The sequence below is a fragment of the Moschus berezovskii genome, chromosome 8 (assembly GCF_049115385.1).
Source record: "Moschus berezovskii isolate FMDL1 chromosome 8, NW_MosBer_1.0, whole genome shotgun sequence".
Lineage (NCBI taxonomy): Eukaryota > Metazoa > Chordata > Mammalia > Artiodactyla > Moschidae > Moschus > Moschus berezovskii.
The window spans coordinates 17,739,755-17,759,497 of record NC_142467.1 but is presented as its reverse complement, the minus strand read 5'-3'; the positions used below and the strand labels follow the sequence as shown (position 1 = coordinate 17,759,497).

The following is a 19,743-nucleotide window of genomic DNA, read 5'->3' as shown; positions in this document are numbered from 1 at the left end:
TCAAACATCACTTTCTCGGGGAGGCCTCCACTGACCACTTTTATTACAACAGAACAAAGGTTCTCAAACTTTTTAAAACACCCTTTGAAAACTCTTGATGGTAACCCCTTCATTCCCAAACCTCCATTCCAAAGCAAGATATAAAATAACAATAGGTTTAACCCATCAATGGTTATGTCAGAAACATGATCTTAACCCTCACTAGTTTAGTTTACCACAGTCAATTGACAAACTTTCTAAAGTGTTTACTGGTATACGCATAGTCCTTCCGGGTCATTGAAACAAAATAGATGCTACCCACTCTGCTGCTTCTGAGAGCAGAGCAGAAGATTCCTTACTGATCTACTTATTCAATTTACTTCCTTATTACACACAGCATATCCACATCTATATCATTTTGCTATGAATTGGTCTAATTTTTAAAACTGCTCCTAAATAAAAGTATCAATAAACTAGAATAATGTAGAACTATTTGCCTTACAGAACTGCTCTCTAAAAGAATATGTTTTAAACTATGTAACATTTAACATTTGATTATCCCAAGTAAGTCTTTAAAAAACAACCAAAAAACCCTCAACAAAGAATCACAGATAATAATCACCATCAAAGAGATATCTAAGACTTTACAAGTATTCAGGTGCTTTCATTCACATTCAGCAGAGAAACTCACTTTTCCCTGAGCATGTTGCTTCAATATACAATTTAATGTGATTGCATTTCACAGATCAGGGTTAAAAGTGTCCTTGCTAAAATACACAGCAAGGTCTATGACTTAACAGCGCTTTTCCAAGGCAAACTTAGTAAGTCATTACTATGCATCATCAGTTTCTTAGAAGATCTTAAATTTGTCAAGCTACTTACCTAGTCTTTTTCTAAAACTACTAACATACTTCAGACTTTCCAAAGTATATTATTTCTAGCTCCTGTACTGAAGGCATATAGACGGCTTACCTTTCCCCTCAACATCTATTTTTCATTAAGTTACATAACAGACATCTTTTAGGTTTTCAAGATGCTTCTGTATAGAGGAATCAATACATTTTTCAACAAGGTAAATAAGTAAATGCTTATAGGGCACAAAATAATGAGATGCCTCATTACATAATATAATAGGATAGAATGAATTCTCCTAACATGTAACTGATTTTTGAAGAGTAAGTCATGTACCCCAAAATATACTTTAAACCTCCTGGCTACCTAGTCCATCTAGTAAAATTCTTGAGTGATTTACCAATGACACATCTAAAGACCTAACTCACTTACAAAGATAACTATTTTAAGCACTGCAAGAACTGATTTTAAGTGAAACTCACGATCTCAAAAAAAAAAAACAACATAAATTCAGTGGCCATTTGCTTTTTCATTATAATGTTAGTTATCCTATAGTACTCAATTATCTAAGGTAAAAGGCACAGCATAGTATTTAGTCTTCTAACATACAAAGAAGAACTATATTCATCACATATGATGAAATACAGCTTCTTGTTTTTGAGGGCTAGACCTGAGCTGTCCAATATGGTAGCCACACAGTACCAGTAGCCACACGTCGGAGAAGGCAATGGCAAGCCACTCCAGTACTCTTGCCTAGAAAATCGCATGGACAGAGGAGCCTGGGGGGCTGCAGTCCATGGGGTCGCTACTAGTCGGACACAACTGAGTGACTTCACTTTCACTTTTCACTTTCACACATTGGAGAAGGAAATGGCAACCCACTCCAGTGTTCTTGCCTGGAGAATCCCAGGGACGGCAGAGCCTGATTGGCTGCCGTCTATGGGGTCACACAGAGTCGGACACGACTGAAGCAACTTAGCAGCAGCAGCAGCAGCAGCAGCCACACATGTCTGTTGAGCACTCTGTAATATTTCTAGTCCAAACTGAGACACACATCAGTGTAAGATACACATTAGATTTCAAAGACTTAGTATGAAAAAAATATAAAATATCTCACTAATAATTTTATATTGCTTATATGTTGAAATAATATTTGATATGTTGGGTTAAATAAAATATTAAATTCATCTGTTTCAATTTTTTAATGTGGCAACTAAAAAATTTAAATTGCATACATGGCTTACATTTTATTTTATTTGAATTTTTGACTGTCCTGAGTCTTTGTTGCAGTGAGCAGGCTTTGCTGCCTAGCAGCATGTGGGATTTTAGCTCCCCAGGCAGAAATCGAACCCATGTCCCCTGTACTGGAAGGCAGATTCTTAACCATGGGACCACCAGGGAAGTCTCGCTTATATTTTGTCTCTATTGGAGAGGACTTGTTTAGACTAAAGTGGACAAAAGGCACAGTCAGAGGCCACCTCCACAGTGTATCATAAATATCCTGCAACCATACTACTTTCTAAGGTTCTGAGGTTATTAGCTGACCATCAAATCCCACAAGCAACAGAAGACTAAGTCTATGTGAACTCAGTTTGTAACGAATACAACAATAAATCTACACATTTAGTGATATCATAGTGTTTAATTAGGTAACTTGGTAACCACCTGCTGTAACTGTCTTTAAAATTACTATCAATAGTATTGTTTTGACATAGCTAAAGTTCATAGATGTTATTTTTTATTACCTCACTTCCATAAGTACTATACTGAATATTCTTACAAATAGTTAACTGTCTACTGAACACCTTGATTTAGATATTATGGGCATTTCAAATTCATTATGTCAAAACTGAAATCACTATCTTGCTGTTAGGAGTCAATTCTCCATGGTATTTCTGTGTGTCTCAGAGTAGAAATAGTTTATCCTTCCAGGTTAGAGGGCATACTGTTCCCTGACAAGGATAATAAAGATAATGTCATCCTCCAAGAAAAGGTTAGCCAATTTTGCTAGTAGGCTCTTACAAGCCTGGGAGGACACAGATCCACCTGCGTCTGAGGACACGGCATCACCCTGAGCCTCATTCTGTACTACAGGACTTAGGGAACCAATATGAACATGCAGATCATACTGACTACTTTGCTATGAGCAATAAACTGTCTAAATCTATCTGACTGGATTCACTGTTTCCTTCTTACAGGAATCTACAGAAGTGTGGTGAGCCAGTCTAGCAGCTGTAGCTGCTTAAGAACTGTTTAACGTCCCTCCTTCCTTTGTGTCCTCAGTCTTCACACAAGCACCTCTGTCTACTCCACGGCCCAAGTCAGAAACCCGACCATCAGTCTTGACTCTTGCCCCTCATTCGCCATATCCCTAGTGTCACCATGTCTGAATGATTCTACCATCTGAATTTCCATTTCCCTGCCGTCACCCTGGGTCACATCATTACCCGCTCTCACCTACATGCCTAATTGGTGTCAGCATCCCTAGGTTGCCCTACTTCACCCATTCTTCACGTTTCTGCTGTGATGATCTGGTTATCTCATTTTATTGCCCTCAGGATAAAGCCCAAACTTGTCAAAATTACAAAGTATTTTAAGGTCAGAACGTATGTCGAATGCTTCTTGGAATTCTATTTGTGATTACATTACTGGAGAAGGGGGGAAGGAAAACAGAAAGAAAGACTAGCCCACTTCTAACATTAAAAACTGTGGAGCAAAATGTAAGTTGGGTGAGGTAAACCTTAGTTAATTCATCAAAACTTTTCTCTTCCTCATTCATGAGCATAGCTGAACTCTAAGACTTTCCTCTTTTAGAGCTGGTAATGAAAAGGGGGTCCAACACAGTCAAGAAGGGCCATTTTTATTCATTTTTTTGCCAGCCACATTTATTCTGACGAAGACAATGCTCAGGCTATAAGCAAACATGCCCTTCCTGTTACTAGACTTAGAAGGGGCGATTGGTGTCAAATCTATCTTTTCTTTTGGTTCAGGGCATTCAAAAAACAGGCCTCTTTTCTTTTTTTTCCTTTTAAATGATATTTTAAGCATGCTTAATTCAGATATATCATGTGGACTGAACTGGGGAAAATTCAAATAAGATTATCCTGCTTCTCGTTTGGTCTAGCTCCTATTTTTCATGACTTAGCTCAGATTTTCTTTCAGGAAATCTTCTCTGACTCCCAAAGTACAGTTACATGTCTTTCCTATGTGCTCACTCATGTTTTAGCATTTAATTTGTTGTTGTTGCTATTTAGTCAATAAGTCGTGTCTGACTCTTTGAGACCCCATGGACTGTAGCCTGCCAGGCTCCTCTGTCCATGGGATTTTCCAGGCAAGAATACTGGAGTGGGATGCCATTTTTTTCTCCAGGGGATATTCCTGACCCAGGGATCAAACCCCACATCTGGCTGGCAGCAGAATCTTTAACACCAAGCCATAATACTCAGTATTAATTCTCTGGTAATCTCCTTGAAGACAGTGTGTTTAACTCATTATCCATACCCTCTATGCTATAGCATCATGCCTGACATATAGTGGGTACCCAATAAATAATTATTTACTTTAAATATATAATCAGATCACACTTTCAAAAATCAGAAAGGGAATTGTAATCTTGAAGGGAAAGAAAAACGAAGGAAAGGGATTTTGATTGTAGAGTTTTTCTTATCTTCCAACACATACTCAAACACACATACACACATACTGACATGCCAAATCACTAAAGTTTTCCTAATTTCAATACCCTACCACTCCAAGGTTTGAAGTGTCAGAGCCATTAGACGCTTTCATGAGAAAAAGAGAAAATATTTTTTTTCAAGGATTTATTCATGTAAGGCAGATTTTGATGTAATCTATATGTAACTCAAGTCTGCTTCCAAGCCAGGAGCACAAAGATGATGAAGCTAGATGACAGTTTAACTGGACAATTACTTCATCCAACACTTTAGGATGAAAGATCGTTACATCTGCTTACTAGCCTTTCCAAGAGGTATTTTTGGCCCCTGGTTTGAATTTTGAGAAGAGAAATTTTAAATGCTGCTAAGCTTTCTTCTAAGACTTTACCCAGAGCAGCCAATGTAGCCCCTCAAAAAACAAAAAAAGAGAGATCTTTAAGGCAATTGGTGTAGCACAGTAGGTTTTAAGAATGCCTATGATCCCAGCAGTGTGAATAGCTTAGGGAGACACTGGTGTCCTGGTAATCACTAGTTGGTTACCCTAATTTAAATTTTCAGAGTTTTCTTTGGCCAATAGCTGAATTATCAGTTATAAAATGATTTTCAGTAAGATCACTGTAGCACAACCTTATATTTTAATGACCTGGTTCTTTTAGATTATTGAAAGCAAAGTTCTTAAACTCACAGAGCATTTTCCTTCATATAAAGAATAAGTATATCAAGCCCACAGGCCACAGCTAGAGAGTCTGTGTACCACAGTGAAAGATCCCAAATGCAGTAAAATGCAGTAACCAAGACTCACGCAGTCAAATAAATAAATGAATATTTTTAGAAAGAAAAACAAAGAATATCATCACACTCACAGATAAATCTGGGTTCTAGTAATGACCCTGCAACTTGCTGTATGAACTTGGAGTGATAATTTTAAAACTTCTGAGCCTCAGCTTCCTTTTTGTGGTGAGGATTAATTAAATAACAATACAATGTATCCATAACATTACCCACTACTCTGTTCATGCTCAATAAATGGTAGTCATAATTTTCACAAGATTCTTTATAGCATGAGTTAGCAGGCCAAACCTGTCCACCCCTGTTTTATAAATAAAGTTTTATTGGGCCACAATCACAATCATTAGTTTCTGTTTTGTCTATGACTACATCTGCACTACAATGACAAAGTTGTGCAGAGTAATGACAGAGTTAAAACAGAGACCACATGGCCCACAAAATCCGAAATATTTACTATCTGGCCTTTTACAGAAACAGTCTGCTGACTCCTACTTACAATAAACTTCACTAAAACTTCTAAAATAATATTATCACCTTGTAGGAGACAGAACAAGATGGCGGAGGAATAGGACGGCGAGACCACTCTCTCCTCCACAAATTCATCAAAAGAACATTTGAATGCGAGTAAAGTCCACAAAACAACTTCTGAATGCTGGCAGAGGACGTCAGGCACCCAGAAAAGCAGCCCATTGTCTTCGAAAGGAGATTACCCGCCAAACGGTAACTCCCAGCAGAGAAGCAGCGCAGATGCCTGCATACGCCATTCGCAAGCGGGGGCTGGGCAGGGAGGAGCCGGCTGAACTGCCTAGAGAGAGGACTGGGCTTGAATGCCACGAGAACAATTTGAGAGAACTGGGGAGAGCAAAGCAGACTGTGGGATAGCTTCCCCACGAAAAGGCGGAAAGCTCTAACCTATGACTCGGCCAGCCCCACTCACAGAATAAAGGACTGAGCAGAGCGAGCCGGCTGCGGTCGGCCCATCCCCCATTCCCCGCCGAGACAGGCAGGGAGCGCAGCCAGAGCCGGAGCGGGCAACCGCGGCCCCAGAAAGGCATCTGATACAAACTGCAGACAGGCTTGTTGCTAATCAGGACTTCTTGGGCTCCGGCCGGTCGATATCCCCCTGAGAAGGTGCACCGGTTGTACACCCAGAAAACTGAGTGGCGGGGACTGGGGAGGCGATAAGTTGCAGAGACCGCGCTCGCCAAACACCTGGTCCCCTGAGCTGCTCGGACCGGGGAAGGCACAAAACGCAGGCCCAACCAAGTCTGCGCCTTTGTGGAGTACCTGAGAACCTGAACTTGAGCCGCTCAGACCTGGGAAGTGCATACAACCCGGCGCCGGCCTCGGACAGTTCCCGGCAGAGCAACCTAGAGCCTGTGCAGTGTAGACTGGGACAGCATACGTGCTGTGAGCGGGGGCAAACCCAGTGTGGCCGAGACGCTGCGAGCACTCCCCACAGACGCCAGAGATAATCGACTGCAGCGTTCCTCCCTTCCCAGAACAGGACTGAACAACTGAGCCTTAAAAAGTGTCCACCCACCCCCTAGTATCAGGGCGGAAATTAGACACTGAAGAGACCAGCAGACAGAAGCTAAAACAGAGGGAACCACCTTGGAAATGACAGATAGAGATGTCTAGAGACTACTCCAAGAATAAGACCAAAAACCAGAGGCAAGAGGCTTAAGCCCGAATCCTGAGAACACAAGAGAAGTCCTGACTCCAGGGAACATTAATCGAAAGGAGCTCATCAAACGTCTCCATACCTACGCTAAACCCAAGGGGCAACAAGTTCCAGAGCAAGACATACCACGCAAATTCTCCAGTATTACAGGAAACTAGCCCTGAGCTTCAATATACAGGCTGCCCAAAGTCACTCCAAACCCACTGACATCTCAAAACTCATTACTGGACACTTCATTGCACTCCAGAGAGAACAAATCCAGCTCCACCCACCAGAACACCGACACAGGCTTCCATAACCAGGGAACCTTGACAAGTCACCTGTCCAACCCCACACACAGCAAGGAAACTACATAATAAAGAGAACTCCACAAACGGCCAGAAGAGGGAAAGGCCACCCCAAGCAAAGCATTATAAGCAAGATGAAGAAGCAGAGAAATACCCAGCAAGTAAAGGAACAAGATAAATGCCCACCAACACAAACAAAAGAGGAAGATATAGGGAATCTACATGAAAAAGAATTTCGAATTTTGGTGGTGAAAATGATTCAAAATCTTGAAAGCAAAATGGAGTTACAGATAAATAACCTGGAGAAAAGGATTGAGAAGATGGAAGAAAGGTTTAATAAGGACTTAGAGGAAATAAAAAAGAGTCAATATACAATGAATAATACAATAGATGAGATCAGAAACACTCTGGAGGGAACAAACAGTAGAATAACAGAGGCAGAAGACAGGATAAGCGAGCTAGAAGATAGAATTGTAGAAATAAATGAAACAGAGAGGAAAAAAGAAAAACAAATTAAAAGAAATGAGAACAATATTAGAGACCTCTGGGACAATGTTAAACGCTCCAACCTTCGAATCATAGGAATCCCAGAAGAAGAAGACAAAAAGAAAGACCATGAAAGAATACTTGAGGAGATAATAGTTGAAAACTTCCCTAAAATAGGGAAAGAAATAATCACCCAAGTCCAAGAAACCCAGAGAGTCCCCAACAGGATAAACCCAAGGCGAAATACTCCTAGACACATATTAATCAAATTAACAAAGATCAAACACAAAGAACAAATATTAAAAGCAGCAAGGGAAAAACAGCAAATAACACACAAGGGGATTCCCATAAGGATAACAGCTGATCTTTCAACAGAAACTCTTCAGACCAGGAGGGAATGGCAAGACATACTTAAAGTGACGAAAGAAAATAACCTACAGCCCAGACTACTGTACCCAGCAAGGATCTCATTCAAATATGAAGGAGAAATCAAAAGCTTTACAGACAAGCAAAAGCTGAGAGAATTCAGCATTACCAAACCAGCTCTCCAACAAATGCTAAAGGATCTTTTCTAGACAGGAAACAAAGAAAGGGTGTATAAACTCGAACCCAAAGCAATAAAGAAAATGGCTACGGGATCGTACTTATCAATAATTACCTTAAACGTAAATGGGTTGAATGCCCCAACCAAAAGACAAAGGCTGGCTGAATGGATACAAAAACAAGACCCGCATATATGTTGTCTGCAAGAGACCCACCTCAAAACGAGGGACACATACAGACTGAAAGTGAAGGGCTGGAAAAAGATATTCCATGCAAATAGAGACCAAAAGAAAGCAGGAGTAGCAATACTCATATCAGATAAAATAGACTTTAAAACAAAGGCTGTGAAAAGAGACAAAGAAGGAAACTACATAATGATCAAAGGATCAATCCAAGATGAAGATATAACAATTATAAATATTTATGCACCCAACATAGGAGCACCGCAATATGTAAGACAATTACTAACAAGTATGAAAGGGGAAATTAACAATAATGCAATAATAGTGGGAGATTTTAATACCCCACTTACATCTATGGATAGATCAACTAAACAGAAAATTAACAAGGAAACACAATCTTTAAATGATACAATAGACCAGTTAGACCTAATTGATATCTATAGGACATTTCACCCCAAAACAATGAATTTCACCTTTTTCTCAAGTGCACATGGAACCTTTTCCAGGATAGATCACATCCTGGGCCATAAATCTAGCCTTGGTAAATTCAAAAAAGTTGAAATCATTCCATGCATCTTTTCTGACCACAATGCAGTAAAATTAGATCTCAATTATGGGAGAAAAACTATTAAACATGCCAACATATGGAGGCTGAACAACACGCTGCTGAACAACGAACAAATCATAGAAGAAATCAAAAGAGAAATCAAAATATGCATAGAAATGAATGAAAATGAAAACACAACAACCCAAAACCTCTGGGACACTGTAAAAGCAGTGCTAAGGGGGAAGTTCATAGCAATACAGGCACACCTCAAGAAACAAGAAAAAAGTCAACTAAATAACCTAACTCTACATCTAAAGCAACTAGAAAAGGAAGAAATGAAGAACCCCAGGGTCAGTAGAAGGAAAGAAATTGTAAAAATTAGGGCAGAGATAAATGCAAAAGAAACAAAAGAGACTACAGCAAAAATCAACAAAGCCAAAAGCTGGTTCTTTGAGAAGGTAAATAAAATTGACAAACCACTAGCCAGACTTATCAAGAAACAAAGGGAGAAGAACCAAATCAATAAAATTAGAAATGAAAATGGAGAGATCACAACTGACAACACAGAAATACAAAGGATTATTAGAGAATACTATCAGGAATTATATGGCAATAAAATGAATAACCTGGAAGAAATGGACAAATTCCTAGAAAAATACAACTTTCCAAAACTGAACCAGGAAGAAATAGAAAATCTGAACAGACCCATCACAAGCACGGAAATTGAAGCTGTAATCAAAAATCTCCCAGCAAACAAAAGCCCAGGTCCAGACGGCTTCACAGCTGAATTCTACCAAAAATTTAGAGAAGAGCTAACACCTATTCTACTCAAACTCTTCCAGAAAATTGCTGAGGAAGGGAAACTTCCAAACTCATTCTATGAGGCCACCATCACCCTAATCCCAAAACCTGGTAAAGACCCCACAAAAAAAGAAAACTACAGGCCAATATCACTGATGAACACAGATGCAAAAATCCTTAACAAAATTCTAGCAATCAGAATCCAACAGCATATTAAGAAGATCATACATCATGACCAAGTGGGCTTTATCCCAGGAATGCAAGGATTCTTCAATATCCGCAAATCAGTCAACGTAATACACCACATTAACAAACTGAAAAATAAAAATCATATGATTATCTCAATAGATGCAGAGAAAGCCTTCGACAAAATTCAACATCCATTTATGATAAAAACCCTCCAGAAAGTGGGACTAGAAGGGACATACCTCAACATAATAAAAGCTATATATGACAAACCCACAGCAAACATTATCCTCAATGGTGAAAAACTGAAAGCATTTCCCCTAAAGTCAGGAACAAGACAAGGGTGCCCACTCTCACCACTACTATTCAACATAGTTCTGGAAGTTTTGGCTACAGCAATCAGAGCAGAAAAAGACATAAAAGGAATCCAAATTGGAAAAGAAGAAGTAAAACTTTCACTGTTCGCTGATGACATGATCCTCTACACAGAAAACCCTAGAGACTCTTCCAGAAAACTACTAGAGCTAATCAATGATTACAGTAACGTTGCAGGATATAAAGTCAACACACAGAAATCCCTTGCATTCCTATACACTAATAATGAGAAAATAGAAAGAGAAATTAAGGAAACTATTCCATTCACTGTTGCAACGAAAAGAATTAAATTCTTAGGAATATATCTACCTAAGGAAACAAAAGACTTGTACATAGAAAACTATAAAACACTACTGAAAGCAGTCAAAGAGGACACTAATAGATGGAGAAATATACCATGTTCATGGATTGGAAGAATAAATATTGTAAAAATGAGTATACTACCCAAAATAATTTATACATTCAATGCAATCCCTATCAAGCTACCAAAGATATTTTTCACAGAACTAGAACAAATAATCTCACAATTTGTATGGAAATACAAAAAACCTCGAATAGCCAAAGCAATCTTGAGGAAGAAAAATGGAACTGGGGGAATTAACCTGCCGGACTTCAGGCTCTACTACAAAGCCACAGTCATCAAGACAGTATGGTACTGGCATAAAGACAGAAATATAGATCAATGGAACAAAATAGAAAGCCCAGAGATAAATCCACGCATCTATGCACACCTCATCTTTGACAAAGGAGGCAAGAATATAAAATGGAGAAAAGACAGTCTCTTTAACAAGTGGTGCTGGGAAAACTGATCAGCCACTTGTAAAAGAATGAAACTAGAACACTTCCTAACACCATACACCAAAATAAACTCAAAATGGATTAGAGAGCTAAATGTAAGACCAGAAACTATAAAACTCCTAGAGGAGAACGTAGGCAAAACACTCTCCGACATAAATCACAGCAGGATCCTCCATGACCCACCTCCCAGAATATTGGAAATAAAAGCAAAAATAAACAAATGGGACCTAATTAAAATCAAAAGCTTCTGCACAGCAAAGGAAACTATAAGTAAGGTGAAAAGACAGCCTTCAGAATGGGAGAAAATAATAGCAAATGAAGCGACTGATAAAGGATTAATCTCCAAATTATACAAGCAGCTCCTGCAGCTCAATTCCAGAAAAATAAATGACCCAATGAAAAAATGGGCCAAAGAACTAAACAGACATTTCTCCAAAGAAGACATAAAGATGGCTAACAAACACATGAAAAAATGCTCAACATCCCTCATAATCAGAGAGATGCAAATCAAAACCACAATGAGATACCATTTCACACCAGTCAGAATGGCTGCTATCCAAAAGTCTACATACAATAAATGCTGGAGAGGGTGTGGAGAGAAAGGAACCCTCTTACACTGTTGGTGGGAATGCAAACTAGTACAGCCACTATGGAGAACAGTGTGGAGATTCCTCAAAAAATTGGAAATAGAACTGCCATATGATCCAGCAATCTCACTCCTGGGCATACACACCGAGGAAACCAGAATTGAAAGAGACACGTGTACTCCAATGTTCATTGCAGCACTGTTTATAATAGCCAGGACATGGAAGCAACCTAGATGTCCATCTGCAGACGAATGGATAAGAAAGCTTTGGTACATATACACAATGGAGTATTATTCAGCCATTAAAAAGAATACATTTGAATCAGTTCTAATGAGGTGGATGAAACTGGAGCCTATTATACAGAGTGAAGTAAGCCAGAAAGAAAAACACCAATACAGTATACTAACACATATATATGGAATTTAGAAAGATGCAAATGATAACCCTGTATACGAGACAGCAAAAGAGACACAGATGTATAGAACAGTCTTTGGGACTCTGTGGGAGAGGGTGAGGGTGGGATGATTTGGGAGAATGGCATTGAAACACGTATGTTGTCATATGTGAAACGAATCACTAGTTCAGGGTCAATGCATGTTATAGGATGCTCGGGGCTGGCATGCGGGGATGACCCAGAGGGAGGATAAAGGGAGGAGGGAGGTGGGAGGGGGGTTCAGGAGGGGGAACTTATGTAAACCCGGGGCAAATTCATATCAATGTATGGCAAAACCAACCAATATAATATTGTAAAATAATTTGCCTCCAATAAAAAATAAATTAATTACAAAAAAAAAAAAAAGCTTAGAAGGGACTAGGAAACTAGAATCTATGAAATGAGAGGACTTTCATAAATAGCTGAAAAACAGAAAACCAAATGAATAAACCCAAAAAGTTCCCAAGACTTAAATGATCCCCAAATGAAAGCTGGAGGTTCAGTTCAGTTCAGTTCAGCTCAGTCATGTCCGACTCTCCGCGACCCCATGAATCACAGCACGCCAGAAAAATAAATAAATAAAATAAAATAAAATAATATTATTACCTTGTAGACCATTAATAAACCATTAATAAAGCTTTCCTGGATTTAATATATTCAAAACTTTGTAATTAAGTTCAGTGCATTCAATCTCACAAAGATAATGGCTCATCTAATGGCTCTTTCATCTATCCTCAATAGTGAATGGATGTGGCTGGGAAAAGTCTGACAGGAATGGCTATACAAAATAATAAGGAAAATCTAACTCTTGGTGACAAACTGATAAGCTTAAGTATATTACTTGCCCTTCTATATTCTAGGCTTAATGAAAAAGACAGGAAGGCAGGATATTAGTTAGGGTTCCCCATTCAGCCACCACTGACTTCATTTCCACTGGTCTCCAGAAGTACTAATTAATAAAATCTTTCTAGGAAAATAGTTCCTTACAGCACTGTAGCATTCTTCCAAAGGTAAAACAGAACATGAGTAGTGTTATCCAGTGGAGGCTATCCCTGAACAACTACTTCCCATTCCAACTGAAGTGTTTATATTAATAAATGCAACTGGATAAGCCTTCTTTTGGTTAGTGTTCATATAGAATATCTTTTTCTATCCATTTACTTTTAACCTTCCATAGCTTTATTTTCTTTTTACATTTTATTTTGACAAATTTTAAACCTATCTAAAAGTTAAAGTAATCAGCCAGTAAATACCCATATACCTATCACTGAGATTTATCAATTATTAATATTTTGTTTCTTTTGTGCTCTCTCTTTAAACATACATTTAAAAATTTTATTTTGGAATAGTTTTAGCTTTATAGAAAAGTTGCATCTGCTAAAGCTGAAACTGCAATACTTTGGCCACCTCATGTGACGAGTTGACTCACTGGAAAAGACTCTGATGCTGGGAAAGGTTGGGGTGGGAGGAGAAGGGGATGACAGAGAATGAGATGGATGGATGGCATCACAGACTCTGTGGATATGAATTTGAGTGAACTCCGGGAGTTGGTGATGGACAGAGAGGCCTGCAGTGCTGTGATTCATGGGGTCGTGGAGAGTCGGACACGACTGAGCGACTGAACTGAACTGAACTGAACTGAATGTATGGAATGGAGAAGGCAATGGCACCCCACTCCAGTACTCTTGCCTGGAAAATCCCATGGTAGGCTGCAGTCCATGGAGTCGCGAAGTCGGGCATGACTGAGTGACTTCACTTTCACTTTTCACTTTCATGCACTGGAGAAGGAAATGACAACCCACTCCAGTATTCTTGCCTTGAGACTCCAGGGACAGAGGAGCCTAGTGGGCTGCCATCTATGGGGTCACACAGAGTCAGACACGACTGAAGCGACTTAGCAGCAGCAGAAGCACCTAAGAATTCTCCTGATATCTTGCATCTCTACTTTCATTTGGAAAAAAATACTCCTCAAGGAAAGTGAGTCCACATTGCTTCCCTACTCTCGACCCGCTAAAAGTAATGACTTGCTATCATGCTTAGAATAAAATCCAAGGGCTTCACTGTGGTCCCGATCAGGCTGTACCGTGCCTCTGCCTAACTCTTAACCCCATTTCCTACCACTCTTCTCCTCTACCCACTGTGCTTCTTACTAACTCCTGAAAACATCAAACATAAGCCTCTGCACTTGAGTTATTCCATTTCCAGCTACACGCTTCCAATATGTAGCTGGTTTGGGAAACTCAGCTGTATTTCCGATATGGGAAACTCATATGAAGTGAATTTCTTCGCTTCAGATTTCTGTTCAAGTATTGCCTCCACAGAGAAAACTTCTTTGACTGCCTTTTCTAAAGTAGGATACTCTGTTATTCTCTACCCATTTAATCTGCTTTTTTTTTCCCACAGCAAATCGAATATATATTTACTCATCTGTTGTAATACATACATGTGTGATGAGGACCAAGATTTCATCTCATTAACTATTTTACCCCCAGAGCCTAGAACACTGCCTGGCAACAGTGAATTACCACTGACAGGGAGTCTACTGAATTAACTATGTGAAGGAGCTGACTATTCCAGGAAAGCTTTCAGCAAATGCAACTGACAGTGGAATGAGAAGACCAGTGATAGTAATGGTGGCCCTGTGAATCTAGAATGCTCACAGATGGAAAGGTGGAACTAGATTAGCATTGGAATTAAGTAAGATTTTTAATAGCTAGAGGATAGTAGGCAGGATGGAAGGAAAAAGAATAAGACCAGGCCTCAGATGGCCGAAGCCTGAGCAAAATGGAGAAAAATCTCTTTTTATAATCCCATTCACTCCCTGTCATTTTGCTTCCTCTCACGTTTCCTCTAGCAATACTGCATGCTAAGTCGCTTCAGTCGTGTCCGACTCTTTGTGACCCTATGGACTGTAGCCTGCCAGGCTCCTCTGTCCATGGGATTCTCCAGGCAAGGATACTGGAGTGGGTTGCCATGCCCTCCTCCAGGGGTCTCCCTGCCCCAGGCACCGAACCCATGTCTCTCGCATCTCCTGCATTGGCAGGTGCCTCCTCCACCACTAGCGCCACCTGGGAGGCCCTCATGTACCCACTTTGCCACCTCTCTCCGTCCTCCTCTTTTGCTTCCTCAGTCATAAATTGGTTTTCACTTGTGTACTGCCTTCACAGAGTTTTTTTCCTGTGAATCAGTAGCCTGAGTAAAAGAAACGATCTCTAACGAGAAACTCTGAAGAGTATATTTGATATTCCTTAGATGCTAAGAATCAGCATCAACATCAGTATCAGGTACTCATCATCAAGGCAACAGACTGAAAAAAAGAAACGTTAAGCCATGCCCTTTCACCTCCTCCATCAAGCATCCCACATGCTTTGGGAATTCATCTGTTTAATTTTCTTCTCTTCCTTCTCCAGAACATATCTTTAAAATGTAATCATCATCTTTAGTTTTACTGAGTATAACTGACATATATATAATTGCACATATTTAATGTATATATTTTGATGACTTTGGACATATGCGCACACATCACCACAAGGTACTACAAACAAATCTAGAATCTCCAAAAACTTCCTTGTATTCTTTTGTGTTTTTGTGCGGTTGTAAGAGCACATAAAGTGAAAGTGAAAAAAATGAGATTTATCTTCAACATTTTAAAGTGTACACTATCATATTTCTAACTATCACCACTGTGTTGTACAACAGACTCAACATATTTGACTTCTATCCTCATTTTAAAAACTTATGACACATTCACTAAAGTATGTTTGCTAAAATCCTAGGCCTAGCATTACCTTGTTTTATTAAGTTGACCCCGGTGCTGATTCAAGTTAAAATAAATGAAAACTGACAAGCAGTCTCATCAGACTCATAAATGATTGTGTACATGTGCCTCTTTTCAGCTCTCATCAAATGACACTGGGCTTGGTGTTCAACTTGACTCTTTGAAGGATAATTTCTAACACATTAGCAGCAGCCAACATAATAATATATATTAATTTCAGTCAAATACCTCTCAAAATATAATACCCCAGAACATCAACTTACTCATTTAAAATTCTTCCATAGGAGTCTACAGGAAGAACATGATCTCTGTAATCCAAAAGGAGTCTTGAGAAAGTAAACTGCAAAAAAAAAAAAATTTAGGAGGAATTCATAATGAAGTTCATATTTTGCCCATTTGCCCATTAATTTTAGATACCAAAGAAAAATCAAAGTGAGGAGAAATTTTTTTAATATCAAGCATATTTACAAGTGACAAGGCATTAAGATTTATAAACTAACATGATAACTTACTTAGAGCTAATCAATGTATTCAACAACAAAAAGATACCCTGTCTTAAATGATTTATTCCACTATTTTGGTAACTATGCTTAAATTAATTCCAACTACAACTCTATATTCAAGACTTGAGAGAGAAAATAGTTAATTATACAAATTAAAAATCGAAAGAGAGTATTAATCTCCTCTACACATACCCCTGTTTCACCTCTCCAACTCTCCAAACCCACACTCCCTGTCTCTGTCATTGTACATTCAAGCCCATACTATCAAGTCCAACAGGGTCAGTGTGAAGTTAGTGAAAATTATGTGTGCTGGAGAAGACTCTGAGAGTCCCTTGGACTGCAAAGAGATCCAACCAGTCCATTCTAAGGGAGATCAATCCTGGGTGTTCACTGGAAGGACTGATGCTAAAGCTGAAAGTGCAATACTTTGGCCACCTCATGCGATGAGTTGACTCACTGGAAAAGACTCTGATGCTGGGAGTGATTGGGGGCGGGAGGAGACGGGGACGACAGAGAATGAGATGGCTGGATGGCATCACCGACTCGATGGACATGAGTTTGAGTGAACTCCGGAGTTGGTGATGGACAGGGAGGCCTGGCGTGCTGTGATTCATGGGGTCGCAAAGAGTCGGACACGACTGAGCGACTGAACTGAACTGAACTGAACTGAGCAGTGTGACTTTATTATTTGTTTTGCTTAGTTCCAGGACTGAAGAATGCCAATTTCAATGCAAAAGGGTGATTATTTGTGCATGTATATTTCTCTTCCTACTCCTCAATGAAGCTGTGCCTTCAGTGACATTCAAGAGTGCAAAATACAACAACTGTTTGTATTTATCCATATTAGTATCACAATATGTTTACTTTGGGAGGGATAGGTCCAAATTTAGGTTAGCAGCCTTCTCTGGCTTAAAACAGAACATATCACCCTAAGGCATTCCCCTTATGAAATAATTCATTACCATAAAAGTTAAGTATTTACAGGACAAAAATCTGAAACAACAGTAAGAGCAACAAAACATTCTGCTTTTCATTTCCACTAACTTGGTGTTAATGAAATGTGACACTGCTATCAGCATAGTATAATAAACATGAAAAGGTGTCCAATGTACAAAGATAATATGAAAACTCCTTCCCTGGTGGTTCAGACGGTAAAGAACCCGCCTGCCAGTTCAGGAAAAGCAGGTTTGAGCCCTGGGTCAGGAAGATCCCCTGGAGAAGGGTATGGCTACCCACCCCAGTATTCTTGCCTGGAAATTCCAAGGACAGAGAAGTCTGGCGGGCTACAGTCCGTGGGGTCACAGAGAGTAGGACACAACAGAGCAACTAACACTAACGACAAAAGCAAAACAAAAATAGTTCTCTTTTCTTTTCATATGCCCTTTATGTTAGCTGAAAAGCATATGACCTTATCATCTACATACTATAATAAAGATAAAATTGGTTGCCAGTGCGCCTAGAAGGAGGCTTCAAAAATAACCAAGTAAAATTATTTTTCCCAGTGCCCCATAAATGATACATCATACAGGACTCAGTTCTTACTTCTCTGTGTTAGAAGCTGTACTAAATGCAGTTAAACAAGAGAAAAATATCTAAATAACTCTCAGAAGTGGCATACATAGAGATTAGATCTTTGTTGAAATCTCAAAACTTACATTAGTCAAAGGTTTAAATCACCTTTAAAACAGTATTAAAATTCTAAACTCATGTTGTGTTTATCTTTTTTTAAGTAGATATATATTCCTAGCAACGTGTTTGTATCTGATGTTACTCATATAAATAAAAGTATATAGTCATTTTAAGGATTAATATAAAAACAGACATCTGCACAGAACATTTCCCTCATTAGATATTATCATGTTAGCATATTTTTCCTATTTTTGATTTTACTACAAAATAAAATGAGCTGATTTTTACCCTCAAGTTTCTCTATAATATATACTGCCAATAATGCAAATATTTTAATTGCACATTAGAAGAATCTCATTTTCCTCTAAAAATCACTATAGCATTTAGCCCTGAAGAGACCTCATAATACATACAAAAAAATCAAGATATGGCACACTGGCATACCAGTTACCACTTAACAAATATTACTTTAAACATTACTTTTGACTAAAAGCCATCTTTTTTTAAAAATCTCAGGCAAGATCCCACTGGTCATTAGAATGTTATTTGGCCTCTTCCTAATAAGTGCCAAATTGAATCAATTACACAAGAATCGATTAGCAAAAAACTATACACAAATCAACTGTCTTAACTGTATATTCAAAAAAGTAACTCTCTTCTGTCAGAAAGTCACATTTGGGGTTCATGGGGGTATAAACTGATACCTTTCTAGAAAGCAATTTGGGATAACATTTATAAAATATTACTGTTTATTCTCTTTGACCAGTAACTCTATTCCTAAGAATTAACCTAAAGAAATAATCAGAAATAAAGTTTTTATATATATAAAGATGTGTATTACAACATGACTTACTAGAGCAGAAGGAAAAGAAATGCAAACCTCAAAACAAAGCTTAGATTTAAAATAAATACCATGCAGCCATTTAAGTCACAATTATGAATAAAATGTTATGACTTAAAATTCTCAGCACACATACATAAACCATACCAAAATATTTACAGCAATTACCTGTGGCTGGCATCATTATAGGTTATTTTTATATATCTCTTCTGTATTTTCAGGAGCTAATACTGCTATTCAAGAATATTTTAATATCCTATACTGAACTATTATAAACCAAGGGGTTTTGTTAGAAGCCATTTCACTGACAGTCATAGAACATTTCACACGCACAGAGAAGAAAAGATGGCTGGTCAAAAGTGATGACTGTCATCAGCTAGCTTTTCCTCAAGCACCAGGAACATTGCTATAGTTCCCCTGCTAATATCCATCAGTAATCAAATTAGTAGAGCACTCATGTTAACAATATGTATTTCCATCTGAGGGTGAATTTATTTAACAGATAGCTGCTTTTCCCAGTGAAGACAGTTAGTACAACAAACTTGCATGAAAAGGGGATAGGAACAAATATTTACTGAGTATGTTAACTGCTGCTGCTAAGTCACTTCAGTCATGTCCGACTCTACGCGACCCCATAGACGGCAGCCCACCAGGCTCCGCTGTCCCTGGGATTCTCCAGGCAAGAACACTGGAGTGGGTTGCCATTGCCTTCTCCAATGCATCAAAGTGAAAAGTGAAAGTGAAGTCACTCAGTCGTGTCCGACTCTTAGTGACTCCATGGACTGC

General features: G+C 38.8%; 1 long non-coding RNA gene across 21 annotated transcripts in view; it reads right to left on the bottom strand.

The window, feature by feature from the left end:
• Positions 1–19,743, bottom strand: part of LOC129558974 (uncharacterized) — a 161,832-nt gene that overhangs the window by 33,869 nt on the left and 108,220 nt on the right. For all 21 annotated transcript variants that reach the window (XR_016037993.1, XR_016037992.1, XR_016038001.1 and 18 more), the window contains one exon: positions 16,248–16,324. This is a non-coding gene — a long non-coding RNA (uncharacterized LOC129558974). The remainder of the gene's footprint in view (positions 1–16,247; positions 16,325–19,743) is intronic.